Source organism: Rhinatrema bivittatum, chromosome 2 (genome assembly GCF_901001135.1).
Source record: "Rhinatrema bivittatum chromosome 2, aRhiBiv1.1, whole genome shotgun sequence".
Classification (NCBI taxonomy): Eukaryota; Metazoa; Chordata; class Amphibia; order Gymnophiona; family Rhinatrematidae; genus Rhinatrema; species Rhinatrema bivittatum.
The window spans coordinates 721,106,607-721,123,073 of record NC_042616.1 but is presented as its reverse complement, the minus strand read 5'-3'; the positions used below and the strand labels follow the sequence as shown (position 1 = coordinate 721,123,073).

The 16,467-nt window shown below is 46.8% G+C and overlaps 1 long non-coding RNA gene across 1 annotated transcript in view; it reads right to left on the bottom strand.

Annotated features, from left to right (window-relative positions):
- LOC115086271 overlaps window positions 1–16,027 on the bottom strand; it is a 43,970-nt gene extending 27,943 nt beyond the window's left edge. Inside the window, exon 1 of the long non-coding RNA XR_003855199.1 lies at window positions 15,901–16,027. This is a non-coding gene — a long non-coding RNA (uncharacterized LOC115086271). The remainder of the gene's footprint in view (window positions 1–15,900) is intronic.
- Window positions 16,028–16,467: the final 440 nt, after the last annotated feature.

Below are 16,467 nucleotides of genomic sequence, written 5' to 3'. Positions count from 1 at the left end.
TTCCATGACCAGGACATGCTTTATTGGCATTGCCTCTCTCTCCCTGTACACTGCCGTCATCATGCAAGGACTGGGTGAGCTCCCCCACAACCTGCAGGGCTTCCAGAACGATCCTGACTAGATTTGGCCCCTCTGGCTTTTCCAGCTGGGGTACCCCTCTCTGGCTTCATTATTTTCTCATCCTCTCCATTTTTTCGAGTGGTTTCCAGCTGCTCCTGTACTCGTGGTATTGCCTGTTCTCGCATTAGGACTTGAAGCTGTTGCTGCTCTTCTCTTGGGATCTGGCTCAGTCTTTCCAGCTGCTGCTGCTAGGCCTGCTGCTGGGCCTTACTATAGCTGCAGTTGCCTCTCTCCAAGGTCTGGGCACACAGCTTCCATGTCCTTCAAGCATCCTGGCAGAGGCTTTCTTGGCAGCCCTACCTCGCAGGCAGAAATTTTCCCTTTTTTCCCCCAGGGAAGCACCTAGGCAACACAGAGATTTTTCTTAAGGGCCCTGCCCTGTTCAGGAATGCTCACCAGTTTCTCCCTGTTTCTCAGACAGGGGAAAACAAACAAAAAAAGAAACTCCTTGCTTGTCCAGCTCTGAAATCACTTTAAGTACTATCTACTTGGACAGAACTAGCTTTCTTGGCCCGTCACATGTTTAAACTTTTAAGCTGCCTTTGCAGCGTAAGTTTTCCCACTCCCTGGGAAATTCTCTTCTCTCTATGTGTTGTTTTCTTCAGTGTGCTTTCCTTGCTCAAGTTATGCTCTGTACAACCATTTTAGAGCAACAGGTTTTCAAATAGTGAAGGAAAAACACATGTGCCACGTGCTGTGCCACATGTGGTCGACCACATGTGGCACAGTACGTGGCACATGTGGTCAAAGAACGATGTGGCACGAGCGATCTGTGGCTTTGCTAGAGGACAGATTCATTCTGGGCTCTAGATTCTCTGGCACAACTTTATTCTTCACAGCAATTAAAATAAAACCAAACTGGTAACCTTACACTACTTTGCCAAAACAACCTCAGTAGGTCAGTTTTATTATTAGGACCTGCCTTTTCCTTCTTCTCAGGGCCTCACTTTGCTCTCCACTGAGCCTCAGCTATATTTCTGCACAGGGGAAATCACCCTGCATCCAGAATGCCTTGTCTTAACGTGGACCAGGACCAGTTAGGCTGGGACCAGTCCTATAAGGTGTACAGAGTATTTCTCTGGTGCATTCTGTCAGGCAGTGCCATAGATAATAATGTAGGAATGATGGCAGATAAAGACCAAATGGTCCATCTAGTCTGCCCAGCAATCTGCTTATGGTAGTAATTACTGCTCCTCGCAGGTTACCCCCATGTGTTCTGTTAAGGGTAATGACTGCCGTTCCATGCAGGACACCCTCACGCATTCTGTTAAGGGTAGTAACTGCCACTCCATGCAGATTACTCCCATTCTATTAAGGTAATAATTGCTGCTCCATGCAGATTACCTCCATGACTTCTGTTAAGGGTAGAAACTGCTGTTCTGTACAAGTTACTCCCATGCGGTAATGTTATACCATTACTATCTTTAAGAATTTAGGGATCTGCAGTGTTTGTCCCATGCCCTTTTGAATTCATTAATTGTTCTCGTCTTCACCGCTTCTTCTGGAAGAGTATTTCAGGCATCAACCACTCTCTCTGTGAAGAAATATTTCCTAATATTGGCTCTGAGTCGTCCCCCTAGGAGTTTCATATTGTGCCCTTAGTTCTACTGTTTCCTTTCCAGCAGAACAAGTTTGAAGTTTGTACATCATTAGTACCTGTCAGGTATCTGAAGGTTTGTTTTATATCTTCCCTGCACCTCCTCTTCTCCAGAGTATACATATTTAGATCCTTCAGCCTCTCCTCGTAGGTCTTCTGAAACAGACCCCACACCATTTTGGATGCCTTCCTCTGGACCGTTTCCATCCTGCCTCTATCCTTTTTGAGATACGGTCTCCAGAACTGAACACAGTATTCCAGGATCTGTACAAGGGCATTATCACTTCCCTTTTTCTGCTAGTTATACCTCTCTATGCAGCCCAGCAACTTTCTGGCTTTAGCTACCGCCTTGTCACATTGCTTCGCCGCCTTCAGATCTCCTGACATACTGGTCGATTTTAAAAGCCTTATGCATGCCAAACCGGGAGACGTTCTCGTGTTGCGGGTATGCATGTATCTCCCAGTATGCACATAAAAAAGTTTTTCACCAAAAGGGGCAGGGAATGGGCGTGGTCTGGGTGGGACATGAGTGGGCCAGAACTGCACAATAAAGTCTGCATGTGTTTATGTGCACAAGTGCGCACCAGTGTCCCCTACTGTGTAACTTTACTTCTGCTATGGATGGCGTGTAAGTCATGTAACAAAAAAACTAGGCTAGTCAGCGGGATTTTAAGGCTTGGGGCTAATAAGTTAAAAGAAGGGCAAGTTAGCTAGGGGGTTTAGGAAGTCCTCTCCTTTACTAGGCCGAAGTGGGAACAAACTGGGGAAAAAAGTAAATGCGTCTGTGTGTGTATCTACTAAAATCCCCCCACTTAATGCACTTGAGTTGCCATATGCGTGTAGATGCGAGCATCAATCTAAAATCACGTGCACATAAACTGCTTATAGCTGATTTGATATCACCCACTTTTCATACAAAATCACACGTGTGCCCATGTGCAGGTCTTAAATTTTATCTCATAATCACCCCAAGGTCCCTTTCCTGGTCCATGCACGATAGTCTTTTGCCCCCAATCACATACAGCTCTTTTGGATTTCTGCATCCCAGGTGCATGACTCTGCATATCTTAGCATTGAATCATAGCTGCCAAATCTTCGACTACTCTTCAAGTTTTCTTAAATCACTTTTCATTCTGTCTACTCCTTCCGACATGTTCCTTCTAACCTCTCTGCAATGTCACTCAAGAAGATACTGAACAGAACCGGTCCCAAAACAGATCCTTGTGGCACTCCACTTAACACCATTCTTTCATCAGAATGGGTTACAATTACCATTACACATTGTTTCCTATCAGTTAAACAGGTTAGTAAGCCACTCCACCAGCTTGGCTCCACACCCAAGCTTCTCATTTTATTCAAAAGCCTTCTATGCGGCACCATATCAAAAGCTTTGCTGAAATCCAAGTAAATCACATTGAGTGCTCTTCCTTGATCTAGTTCTCTTGTTACCCAATCAAAAAAGTCAATCAGATTTGTCTGGCAGGAATTTCCCCTATGAATCCATGCTGACTCAGATCCAGCAACCTACCGGATTGTAAATAATTCAATATCCTTTCCTTCAGCAGTATCTCCATTAATTTTCCCACCATCAAGGTGAGGCTAATTGGCCTGTAGTTTCCAGGATCCTCTCAGCTATCACCCTTGTGAAGTAGGACAAAACTGCTTTTCTCCAATCACATGGCACCATTCCTGTTTCCAAGGATCTATTGAACAGGTCTTTCATCAAACCCGCTAGCACATCTCTGAGCTTCGTCAGCATCCTGGGATGTATCTCATCTGGCCGCATGGCCTTGTCCACGTTCAGGTTTCCTAGCTCTTCCCATACATTCTGTTCTGTAAATGGGGTTGCATCTACTCCATTCCCATCCACAGACTTGTCAATCAGCACTGATCCTTCTCCAGGGTCTTCTATAGTGAACACTGAACTGCAGTATTTGTTTAATATTTCTGCTATTTCTTCACTTTCTCCCCGCATTGCTCCTCATCATCTTTCAATTTCACTATACCACTGCGGGCTTCACTTCTTTCTCTGATATATCTGACAAATATTTTGTCACCTCGCTTTACCTCTTTAGCAATCCTTTCTTCTGCTTGACCTTTTGCTTTCTTGATTTCTTTCTTCATCTCCCTCAGTTTCACTAGATATTCTTCCCTGTGTTCCTCTTTTTGGGATCCTTTATACTTCTTGAATATTTGCCTTTGCCTTTATTTTTTCAGCCACCTCCTTTAAGAACCAGATCAGTTTCTTTTTCCTCTTATTTTTGTTTACTTTTATAACTTATAGATTGGTTACCTTTGTAATAGCTTCTTTTAATTGGCCCACTGTTGTTCCACCTCACCTATTTTCTCCCAGTCTTCTAGTTCATCCTCCAGGAATGTCCCCATTTCAACAAAGTCTGTATTTCCGAAATTCAAAACTCAGGTCTTTGTGCAACTTCTTTGTATCTTATTTGCAATATCAAACCATACCGTCTGATGATCACTGGTGCTCAGATGGGCACTCACGCAAACATTAGAGACATTATCCCCATTTGTGAGCACCAGGTCAAGTATCACACTCTCTCTCATGGGTTCCATTACCATTTGTTTGAGCAGAGCCCCTTGAAGGGCATTCACTATCTCTCTACTTCTTGTAGATTCCGCAGAAGAAATACTCAAGTCTACATCTGACAGATTAAAATCTCCAAAGAGCAACACTTTTCCTTCTTTCCCACCTTTTGGATGTCTTCGACCATATCTCTATCCAGCTCTTCTGTCTGAATTGAAGGCCTGTAGATCACACCGATGTAAATGGAAGCACCATCATAATGTTTTAGGACAGCCTATAATGCTTCTTCCCTATCCTAGGTCCCTTACATTTCAGTTGCTTGGATATTGTTTTGAAATAAAGCACTATTCCTCCCCTTTCCTATCCTCTCTGTCTTTCCTTAATAACTTATAGCCCAGGATGGCCGTATCCCAATTATGAGACTCCATGAACCATGTCTCTGTAACAACAACGATGTCCAAGTCCACTTTCACTATTAGAACCTGCAGGTCTGGGATTTTATTGCCCAGTACAAGCATTTGTGCTCATAGCTTTCCAGCTTCTTGCCCTCAGCTTGCTGCTCTTCTTAGACATTTTTTCTATCCTATTCAGCAGATGATTGTTAATTTCTTCACCCACTTCTTGGAGATGCCAGGGTGACATTCCAATTTCCTTCTGCCACCCCCATCCTCTAGTTTAAATGCCTTATGGCTTATGATTTTAATTTTTCACTTAGGATCCTTTTTCCTGCCACAGACAGTTGTAAGACATCTTTGACAGAGCCTTTTACTGTTCCATACATGGCCCAGCCCCCAATATATCCAAAGCCTTCTTCCTTAAGCCAGGTTTTGAGCCATGCATTGAAGTTATCTATATGGCTGTCCTTCCATGAACAGGAAACACTTCTAAAAAGGCAATAGTTTTCACCATGTACCTAATCTGCTTTCCCAGAGTCTGGAAATCTCTCTTTACTGCATGGATGCTGTATCTAGCAAGGGTGTTGGTTCCCAGATGGACGTTAATGTCAACTTCAGAGTCCTTAATTTCTTCATTGATTGATTGTTTTGACTATCTGATTTGCGCTTCTACCAGCTGAGGATCCTGGAAGGCATTTAACTATAGTTTTCCCCTAAAAAGAATTCCTAAATTAGTGCCTTTGATGACCGAGTCTCCCAGCACAATGAGCTTTTTCTTGTGCTTTTTGGTTGTGTTATGGAATTTCTGTGTGCTTTGGGTTTCCTCTTTCCGCCCACTTTGAGAACCCATCAGGTTTAAACTGCTGGAACGCCATTGGGGAAGAACGCTTACCTCTTTGAGCCTGAGGAGAGAGGAGGGGAGAGAAAATTGCTGACCACAGCATCTGGGTCCAGGGACCCCCAAATCTACCTGGGACATTGACCCCTCCCCCTGCCATGACACCCTGAGTTCCGCCCACTGTGAGAACACATCAGATTTAAACTGCGGGAACGCGCTTTACGGTGCGTCACAGCAGCACGCCAAAGGGAGGCTTGCCCCTTTATGAGCCCCTTCTTGAGACACTTGTGGGACTTTGGGGATCTCTGGGAGTGGGGATTATTGTTTCTTTATTTTATGATGTGTATGGGAGGTTTGAACATTGAGGGTAGTGGAAGGGAGAGGGAGGTATGGGGGTGGGGCAGTGATTATGAGGAGACACGAGCAGGGAAGAAACGGTTGTTTGAGCGAGGTGAAAACTGATTCTATACAGGGCTTAAGGAGTTCTAAGGAGGTGAAAGCAGTTTTATTGAATGCTAGATCATTGTGTAATAAAACTGCTCGGGTATGGGATTTAATAAACACTACTGCCAGTGATGTGGTTTTTGTGACAGAAACGTGGTTTTCTGATAATGCAAACGCACGCCTCCCTGATCTCTGTCCTTTGGGCTATGAGATTTTTTCTCAGAGCCATAAAAGTGGTAGGGGGAGAGGAGTGGCAGTTATAAGTAAAGATGTATTGTTGTCGTCAAATTGAAATTAGAGAATTGTGGCGATGTATTTGCTGTTAGCAGTGGGGAAAAAAGAGATCAATAGGCTTATTGGTTTATTCCCATCCCAATCCTAGTTTAGAATGGGTGGGAGAGTTAGTTGAATATATAGGAGAGGTAGTGCTGTGATTTGAAAGTTTAATAGCTTAAGGTGATCTGAATATACATGTGGATGTTGAAGCCTCTGGGAAAACTGTGATATTCTTGGACAGTTTAAATGCTTGGGATCTGTCACAATTGGTTTCCTTCAATACCCATGGAGTGGGGATGTATGTTGAATGTTGTTTCTGGGACTAGGAAATTTTTAATGGAGGGATGTTTGCAGATATTGAGTGGAGAGGAGATCACTTGGACAGACCATAAAGTTATTTATTTTATATTCCATATAGTCACAGAGGGGGAGGGAAGAATTGATAAGAGGTGGGATCTCTAGGGAAAGAATAGATCAGGAGAGGTTTTATTCAGATTTGGGTGTTTCTTCAGTGGGAGGAGGGAGAGGTTAATATGGAAGACTTGGTGGGTAATTGGAATCTGCAGATGCAAGAGGTGTGGAAGCAGACGGCTTCAGTAAAGAAGAGAAGTAGTAGAGTAAGGGAGAGTGAACCGTGGTTCACTTCAGAACTGAAAGATTTACAGAGGGAGGTGAGGAGGAAAGAGAGGAAATGGGTTAGAACTCGGGTGTGGCATGATAAAGTGGACTGGAGTTGTTGCTTGAATAAATACTCAGGCACTATCCGGTTGATGAAAAAGAAGTACTATGAAGATAGGATAACGTCTTCGGGAAATAGCCCAAAGGAGATTTTTCAGGTTACTCAGCAGATTTTGGGACAAGATTGCCTCCCTACTACAATCATTCCTCAGGGTCTAAGCTATCGTAGTTTTGCTTGTTATTGGAGACAGAAGGTAGATGATTTATGTGATAGGTTAGTTAATGAAAGGGGGGTTGGTTGGGCCTGTTACTCTAGAGGAAGAGCAGGTATTTAGAGGGGAAGTAGGAAGACTGGAATTGAGTAAAATTTGAGGAAGTAAGAAGACTGGAACTGAGTAAAATTTTAAGGGGCTGTAATCCCACCACATGTTATGTGGATCCTTGTCTTTTTTAGTTCAGAATATGCCAGATGAGTTATTAACTAGGCTGGTTTTAATTGTAAATGAATCCCTGAATAGGGGTATTTACCCAGAGCTGTTGAAAAAGATTATTCATCCCCTCCTGAAAAATAGGGGCTGATAAGGAGGTGATGGGTAATTATCGTCTGGGAGCAAATAGCCCTTTTTTAGCAAACGTTTTAGAAAAGGTGGCAACGGTTCAGTTAACTAGACATCTGAAGGAACAGTGTGTGCTGGATGAGTGTCAATCAGGGTTTCTCCCCAGTTACAGTACAGAAATTGTGCTGGTAGTGTTGAATGACACGATTGGGGAGAAGTTAAAGGAGAGACAGTGGGCTTAGTTTTACTAGACCTTACCAGTGCCTTTGACCTGGTAGATCACCAGATATTGATTGCTCATTGTAAGGATCTAGGTTTTTCAGATAGGGTCCTAGATTGGCTCTCTTCTTTTTTAAGGGAAATATTGTTGGAAGTGCATGTAAGGGATGAGAGGATGGAGGTCTACAGTTTAAATTGTGGAGTACCTCAAGGTTCTGTTGCATGTGCCACCCGAGGCAGGCCCGTGTCTGGGCCCACTTACCCCCGACTGCCAGCTCCTGCTCCTGGTTCGATCTCCCTCGAGGCAGTAGGCAGCCGCCTGTGCACCCGAGCTTCCTCTGCTGTCCCCGGCTCCTCCGTGGACTCCTCGGTTCCTCAGCGAGCCTCCCCGCGTGGTCTGCGGGGAGATGTCGCCGAACAGCGCCATGCTGCCCTCTAGGCGCACGCATGCCTCTCTGGTTTTTAAAGGGGCCATGGTGGGAATCCACCCTGCGGCCCTGGATGATGACGTCACTGGGTCCCGGTATATAGGCCGGGCCCAGCCAGTACTTCCTTGCCTTGGCAACAGGTCTCCACGTTCCTCGTGTGCTCGTTGCTTGTACCTAATCTTGTCTACGTTCCTGGTTCCTGCTCCTGTCCTCGTTCCTGCTCCTGTACCCAATCCTCGCCTCTACGTCTCGGATTGACTTCTGGCTTGACCCCTGTTTTGCCTGACCACGTCTCCTGGTTTGACCCTTGCTCGTTTGACCACCTGTCCTTGTCTGCCACCTGTCCTGACTACAGCCTGCTCACCAACACCTCTAGTGGTTCTACCCTGGACTTGGCTTCACAGGCTTCGGCCTACTACTACTCGGGCGCCACCTGTTCTGCCTCCTGTACTCCATTGGTGCCAGAGTCTCTGGATCTCTGCCTCGTCTGGACTCGTCTTCATCTTCCTGCTACCACTGCTGGTCCCTGGCTGAATCCATCATCTATCCTGGGAGTCCTCGGATGGAGGCCCACCTAAGACCAGCCAGCCCCGGCACCCAAGAGCTCAACCTGCGAGGAACGAGGTTGGTATTGGCGAAGCTCCTGCCGGCCTCTGTCGTTCAGCCAGCTCCACCTTCCAACAGGATCCATAGGGCTTGCCCTGCGGGTAGTGTCAACCCCACCTCGGACCAAGGGTCCACCTCCGGCACAACAGGTTGCCAAGGCCATGAACTCGGCGGAGCTGTCCGCCCTCCAGGCCATTCCGTGCCTGGCTTCCAAGGTCCAGGAGCAGCAGCGGTTCCTAGAGGCACTGGCCTCCTCTGTCGAGCACATCCACGCCCGACTTGATACCTACGCAGGTCCTTCAGCACAAACCTCGACTCCAGCCAGCCATCAGCCGTTGCCCTCACCCTCTAGGGCTCTGCTGGCCCTACCCGCTCCACCCTGTTTCAACGGGGATTCCAAGCTCTGCAGAGGGTTTATCAACCAATGCTTCATGCAGTTTCTCTGCAGCCATCCATCTTCCAGGATGAACTCATGAAGGTTACCTTCATTCTTTCTTGACCAGAGGGTAAGGCGTTGGCATGGGCTTCCCCCCTGTGGGAATGCTCTGACTCTCTCCTGCAGTAAGTGTCTCGTTTTGTGGCTGTCTTCCGTCGGACCTTTGATGATCCAGTGAGGCAGGCTGTGGCAAGTATCAGTCTCCTACATTTGTGGCAAGGTCAACAAGCTCAATGATTACACCATTGAGTTTCGAACTCTCGCTACAGAATTATGGTGGCAAGAAGATTGCCTCCGAGCCATCTACCTGGATGGTCTGTCCCCCCAGCTCAAGGATGAGCTCACGGCCTGTGAGCTACCTTCCTCCCTCGAGGATCTTATCAACCTGGCAGGCAGTATTGATCATCGCCCTCCAAGAGCTTCACCGAGAGGTTCGGACGCCGAGATGACCCACCATGGAGCGTTCCCACTCACCACCACCAGTGGGGTCCAGGCCTAGCGGAACTCCGTCCTCCATGAAAGTGGAAGAGCCTATGCAGTTGGGTCAAGGGCACTTGTCTCCGGAGGAACGCCTCAGGTGGAGACACTCAGGCCTGTGTCTATATTGGGTTCCTGGCCACTGCCTCCAGTCTTGTCCTATCCGTCTGGGAAACTTCCAGGCCTAAGTTCGTTTGGGGTCCTGAACTTGGGCACTACTTCTCCGGCCCCTCAACTGTCTCTGCCAGTTACCTTAACCTGGGATTCCCACTCATTCCCAGTCCTGGCCCTGATTGACTCTGGAGCAGGAAGGAACTTCATTCTTAAGGACTTGGTGCATCTCCTGGGTATCTCCACTCGACCTCTCGAAACATCCTTATGCATTGCTTCAATTTATGGTGAGCTATTGCCCGGCAGGATTTCCCTTGTGACGGCACCTGTCTGTCTCCTCACTGGAGCCCAGTGGTCTTAGGATTGCCCTGACTCCAACGTCACTCTCCCCAGTTTGACAGGGGAACCCTTCAACTTACTGAGTGGAGCCCAGCCTGTCATCGGTCCTGCCTGAAGAAGGTGGCACCTCCTCCTGCAATCTCCTTGGCGGTAACCACCTCTGGCCTTCCATCTCCGTAATCAGATTATGAAGATGTTTTCTCCAAGCAGAAGCCTGACATCCTTCCGCCTCTATGCAAGTTTGACTGCCCTATTGAGCTTCTGCCAGATACGATGCCTACCAGGGGTAGGATGTACCTGCTTTCGGTTCCTGAAACCCGAGCCATGACTGAGTATATTTGTGAGAACCTGGCCAAGGGGTTCATCCACCCCTTTACCTCGCCCGCAGGTGCGGGATTTTTCTTTGTCACAAACAAGGAAGGGTCCTTGAGGCCATGCATTGATTACTGTGGCCTAAATGCCATAACCCACAAAGATAAGTATCCCTTGCCTTTGATCACCGAGCTATTCGATCACCATCAAGGCACCTCCATATTTACTAAATTGGATCTGCGGGGCGTGTATAACCTGGTGCGCATACGTCCAGAAGACATCTGGAAGACAGCATTTAATACCAGGGATTGACATTACGAATATTTAGTCGTGCCTTTCCGCCTTTGTAATGCTCCTGCTGTGTTCCAATGCATGATAAATGAGATTTTCCGTGATCTCCTTTACACCAAGGTTGTGTAAACTTAGATGACATCCTCATCTTTTCCAAGGATCTCTCCACACATCGTGCTGTCATTCGCACAATGCTCCAGCGTCTTCATGAGAACCATTTATTTGCTAAGCTTGATAAATGTCTCTTCGAGCAGTCCAGTCTACCCTTCCTAGGGTACATATTTTCACAGCAAGGATTCACCATGGACCCAAGCAAGCTCAAAGGAATCCAGGATTGGCCTCGGCCTGTAGGCCTCCGGGCGCTCCAGAGATTTTTGGGGTTCACGAATTACTACCGTCACTTTATAGCCAACTATTCCTCTCTGGCAGCGCCTCTCACAGCCATGACCCGCAAGGGCAGTGATACAAAGAACTGGACACCCGAAGCCCTCGCTACCTTCCATAAACTCAAGGACACTTTCCTTTCCTGCCATGCTTGCGTCACCCTGACCCGAATCGCCCCTTCGTAGTTGAAGTAGATGCCTCTGCCATTGGGGCTGGGGTGGTTCTGAGCCAACACATGACCCAAGGAACCCTTCTCCTGTGTTCTTTTTTCTCGCAAGTTCTCTCCAGCCGAGCAAAACTACAGCATCAGTGATAGGGAGTTACTGGTGATTAAACTTGCTCTGGAATAGTGGTGTCCCTGGTTGGAGGGAGCTCAGCATAAGTTCACTATCTTCACCGACCACAAAAATCTTGAGCATCTTAGTCTCGCCCAGTGTCTTAACGCTCGCTAGTCCCGCTGGGCATTATTCTTCTCCAGATTTAACTTTGAATTCTGATATCGTCCTGAGGAGAAAAACCTCCGGGAGGATGCCCTGTCTCACTCTTTCAAACCTGATGACATCCCTGAGGTAATCAAATTTGCAGATGATAAAAAATTGTTCAGAGTAGTTAAATCACAAGCAGATTGTGATAAATTGCAGGAAGAGCTTGTGAGACTGGAAAATTGGGCATCGAAATGACAGATGAAATTTAATGTGGATAAGTGCAAGGTGATGCATATAGGGAAAAATAACCCATGCTATAGTTACACAATGTTAGGTTCCATATTAGGTGCTACCACCCAAGAAAGAGATCTAGGCGTCATAGTGGATAACAAATTGAAATCGTTGGTTGAGTGTGCTGCGGCAGTCAAAAAAGCAAACAGAATGTTGGGAATTATTAGGAAGGGAATGGTGAATAAAATGGAAAATGTCATAATGCCTCTGTATCGCTCCATGGTGAGATCCCACCTTGAATATTGAGTACAATTCTGGTCGCCACATCTCAAAAAAGATATAATTGCGATGGAGAAGGTACAGAGAAGGGCGACCAAAATGATAAGGGGAATGGAGCAGCTCCTCTATGAGGAAAGACTAAAGAGGTTAGGACTTTTCAGCTTGGAGAAGAGACGGCTGAGGGGGGATATGATAGAGGTGTTTAAAATCATGAGAGGTCTAGAATGGGTAGATGTGAATCGGTTATTTAGTCTTTCAGATAATAGAAAGACTAGGGGGCACTCCTTGAAGTTAGCATGTGGCACATTTAAAACTAATCGGAGAAAGTTCTTCTTCACTCAACGCACAATTAAACTCTGGAATTTGTTGCCAGAGGATGTGGTTAGTATAGCTGTGTTTAAAAAAGGATTGGGTAAGTTCTTGGAGGAGAAGTCCATTACCTGCTATTAATTAAGTTGACTTAGAAAATAGCCACTTCTATTACTAGCAATTGTAACATGAAATAGACTTAGTTTTTGGGTACTTGCCAGGTTCTTATTGCCTGGATTGGCCACTGTTGGAAACAGGATGCTGGGCTTGATGGACCCTTAGTCTGACCCAGTATGGCATGTTCTTATGTTCTTACATTATTGATCCTGCATGTATCTGCTTGTCTACTTCCATTCCAGTCCCAGCCGGGAAGACAGTGGTACCTCGCTGGCTTTAAGACAAGGTCTTATGTTGGGCGCACGATTCTAAGATTGCTGGTCATCCAGGACCCGCCCGGACTCTCTCTTTTCTTCAGCGATTCTGTTGGGTGCCAACCATGGTTACCGATACTTGAGCCTATGTAGACTCTTGCTCAATGTGTACTCAGCAAGAAACCCCAGTGGGTGAACCTTGGGGCCTTCTTCAGCCACTTCCTGCACCAGAGGAACCGTGGATTCATCTATCCATGGACTTTGTTGTAGACCTATCACCTTCTGGAGGAAACACAGTCATCTGGGTCATCATAGATTGGTTTTCCAAAATGGCCCATTTCTTCCCATTGCCTGACCTACCTTCGGCCCCGGAGCTGGCACGTCTCTTCTTCCAGCACGTGTTCTGACTGCACGGTCTTCCCATGGACATAGCCTCTGACAGAGGTCCCCAGTTCGTCGTCCGCTATTGGCACGCTCTATGCAGCAAATTTGGCATTTCCATCAGCCTAATGACTGCATACCATCCTCAGGCCAATGGCCAAGCCGAGCAGATGAACCGCTCACTCAAGAGCTTTCTCCGCACCTATACCAACGATCGTCAGGATAACTGGGCGGAATTCCTTCCATGGGCGGAGTTTTCCTACAACTCTCACATCTCAGCAGCTACCGGAGTCTCGCCATTCTCCGTTACCCTCACCAGCAGCTCAGGCTACCGCTGACGCCCTCAAAGCTCTTTGGACCCAAATCAACCTCCATTTGCGTCAAGCTGCTCGGGCTAAGAAATCCATGGATGCTCACTGTCGTCCTGCTCTGAAATTCCAACTTGGTCAAAAAGTCTGGCTGAGTACACACTATATCCGTCTCAAACTCCCATCTCAGAGATTTGCACCCAAATACATTGGTCCGTTCCCTGACACTTGTTGTATAGGACCTGTCACCTATCAGCTTTGACTACCTCCAACTCTTGGCATTCATAATTCCTTCCACGTGTCTCTATTGAAACCTGTGGTCCTCACTTGGCCTTCTCGAAAGGCACCTGTGCCATCCCAAGTTGTTGCTGAAACGGATACTGTATATAAGGTTCAAGAAATCCTTGATGTCCGCCGTAGAGGGCGCCGCTGGGAGTACCTCCTGACTTGGGAGGGCTATGGCCCTGAGGAAAATTCATGGGAGCCTGCCAACAACATCATGGACAAAGATCTCCTCCTTCACTTCCATGGTGCCCATCTGGACAAACCCAGGCCTCCAAGAGGGGGACGTAAGGGGGGGTTACTGTTGCATGTGCCGCCCGCGGCAGGCCCGCTTCTGGGCCCACTTACCCCCGACTGGCAGCTCCTGCTCCTGGTTCAACCTCCCTTGTGGCAGTAGGCAGCCACCTGCGCACCCAAGCTTCCACTGCCGTCCCCGGCTCCTCCGTGGACTCCTCGGGTCCACGGGGAGACGCCACCGTCCAGTGCCATGCTGCCCTTTAGGCGCATACGCGCCTCTCTGGTTTTTAAAGGGGCCATGGCGGAATCCACCCCGCGGCCCCGGACGATGACATCACTGGGTCCCAGTATATAGGCCGGGCCCAGTCAGTGCTTCCTTGCCTTGGAAACAGGTCTCCACTTTCCTCGTATGCTCGTTGCTTGTACCTGATCCTGTCTGCGTTCCTGGTTCCTGCTCCTGTACCTGATCCTCGCCTCTACATCTCAGATTGACTTCTGGCTTGACCCCTGCTTCACCTGACCTTTCTCGGACTGTCTCCTGGTTTGACCCTTGCTCGCTTGACTGCCTGTCCTTACCACAGCCTGCTCACCGATGCCTCTACTGGTTCTACCCTGGACTTGGCTTCACAGGCTTTGGCCTACTGTTACTCGGGTGCCACCTGTCCTGCCTCCCGTACTCCATTGCCGCCCGGGTCTCTGGACTCATCTTCGTCTTCCTGCTTTCACTGCTGGTCCCTGGCTGAATCCATCATTGTACCCTGGGAATCCTCGGACGAAGGCCCACCTAAGACTAGCCGGTCCCGGCACCAAAGAGCTCAACCTGCGGGGAACGAGGGCTGGTATTGGCAAAGTTCCTGCTGGCCTCTGTCGTTCAGCCAGCTCTGCCTTCCGACAGTGGGGACCCTTAGGGCTTGCCCTGCAGGTAGCGTCAACCCCACCTCAGGCCAAGGGTCCACCTCCGGCACAACAGGTTACCCTTTATCCCCGTTACTTTATAACATCTTTTTGTTGCCACTGGGGGAGTTGATTCATAGCTTGGAATTTCAGGGATATATCTATGCGGACAATGTCCAGATTGTTTGTCCTCTAGGAAAGGAACCTGTAATGAACTTGTGTAGAGTTCAGAATTATCTGCAGCGTTTAGAGAGTTGACTTTGGTAGACTTTGTGCACCCCCTTGCGCGCGCTGACCCTGGATTTTATAATATGTACGCGGCTGCTCACACATGTTATAAAATCGGGCGTACATTTGTGCGCGCCGGGTTGCGCGCACAAATGTACGCCCGCGCGTACCTCTTAAAATCATGCCCTAGATTTCCTGTACAAGGCTAAAAGTCTATGTTGTGAAGTATGCGTGTACTTTTCTCACACAAAAGCAAGGTTAATTAGGCCATGTGTTAATTCCACTTTCAAACCCAGCACGTTATTTTCTAGGGAAAAATGTAGGTGCAAATGTCTGTGAATACGTTTTTCTCCAGGGCAAATTTCAACATGAAAGTATGCATGTACTTTCCCTTTGAGAACTGGTGCATATCCCATAGGTAAAAAGTACCCACAAACTTTATCAATGTGGGGAGTTTGAAAATTGCTCCCTAATTGATCAATGTGTCAAAGATGCATTCAGGGAAGAGGAGGCCATAAGTAACAAAGAAGCTGAATTAACCCTTTGCATCAGTTTTTATTACAGAGGATATCGGGGATATTTCCAAATCAGAGTCAATCTTTTCAGGAGATAAATATGAAGAACTAGATCAAACTGAAGTGATGAGGTTAAGAGAAAACTGAAAGACAAGAGTAACAAGTCATTAGATCTGATAGCATTCACACAAGAATTCTGCAGGAAATTGAGAATGAGATTACAGCTCTATTATTAATAGTATAAAATCTGTCACTAGCCTTGATGCCAGGGAACTGGAAGATTGGCAATGGATTATCAGTCTTAAAAAAAAATAGAATCATTAATGAAAAAAGATTACTGCTCTCTTATCTTGTGTTTTGTACAGTCACACCATGCCTTCATACCTGTCACAAAAGTGTAGCTGGGACACTGTTGATTTGTTGCTTCTGGGACATCTGAAGCCCTTCTCAACATGGCTGTCTCAACCTGGCATTTCCTCATGGGGCTGCACTATGGTCTTATCACATGACTTTCAGAGCCAATGGAACGCAGTGGAGGATTTGACCAATAGTCACCCCCCAAATCTAAAGGAAATGGGTGAGGGGATAATAAAAGTCAGCTGAATAAGGAACAAAAGAAGTCCAAGAATAGCAGTAACTTGAAGGAAAGAAGCTGGAATGTCCTACCAAAGCAATTCAGATCGTTGCATGATGGTTCCCTATATATTTCTTCTCTGAATGCAATAATATCTAGCTGCTTTTGTGATAGAATGTTCACTAGTACGGACTCACAGTCATCAAACTCGCTTCCAAAAGAAATTTAAGTAGAGATAATTTATGTTTTAGATGCCTGGCTAAAATTAATTTATTTAAGCTGGCCTTTACTTCATTTTATAGGTTCTGACCTTCTCTAGTATGTTATTAATTATTAATGTTTTATTGTGCTTAGGCTGTTTTATGCTATTTTGATGC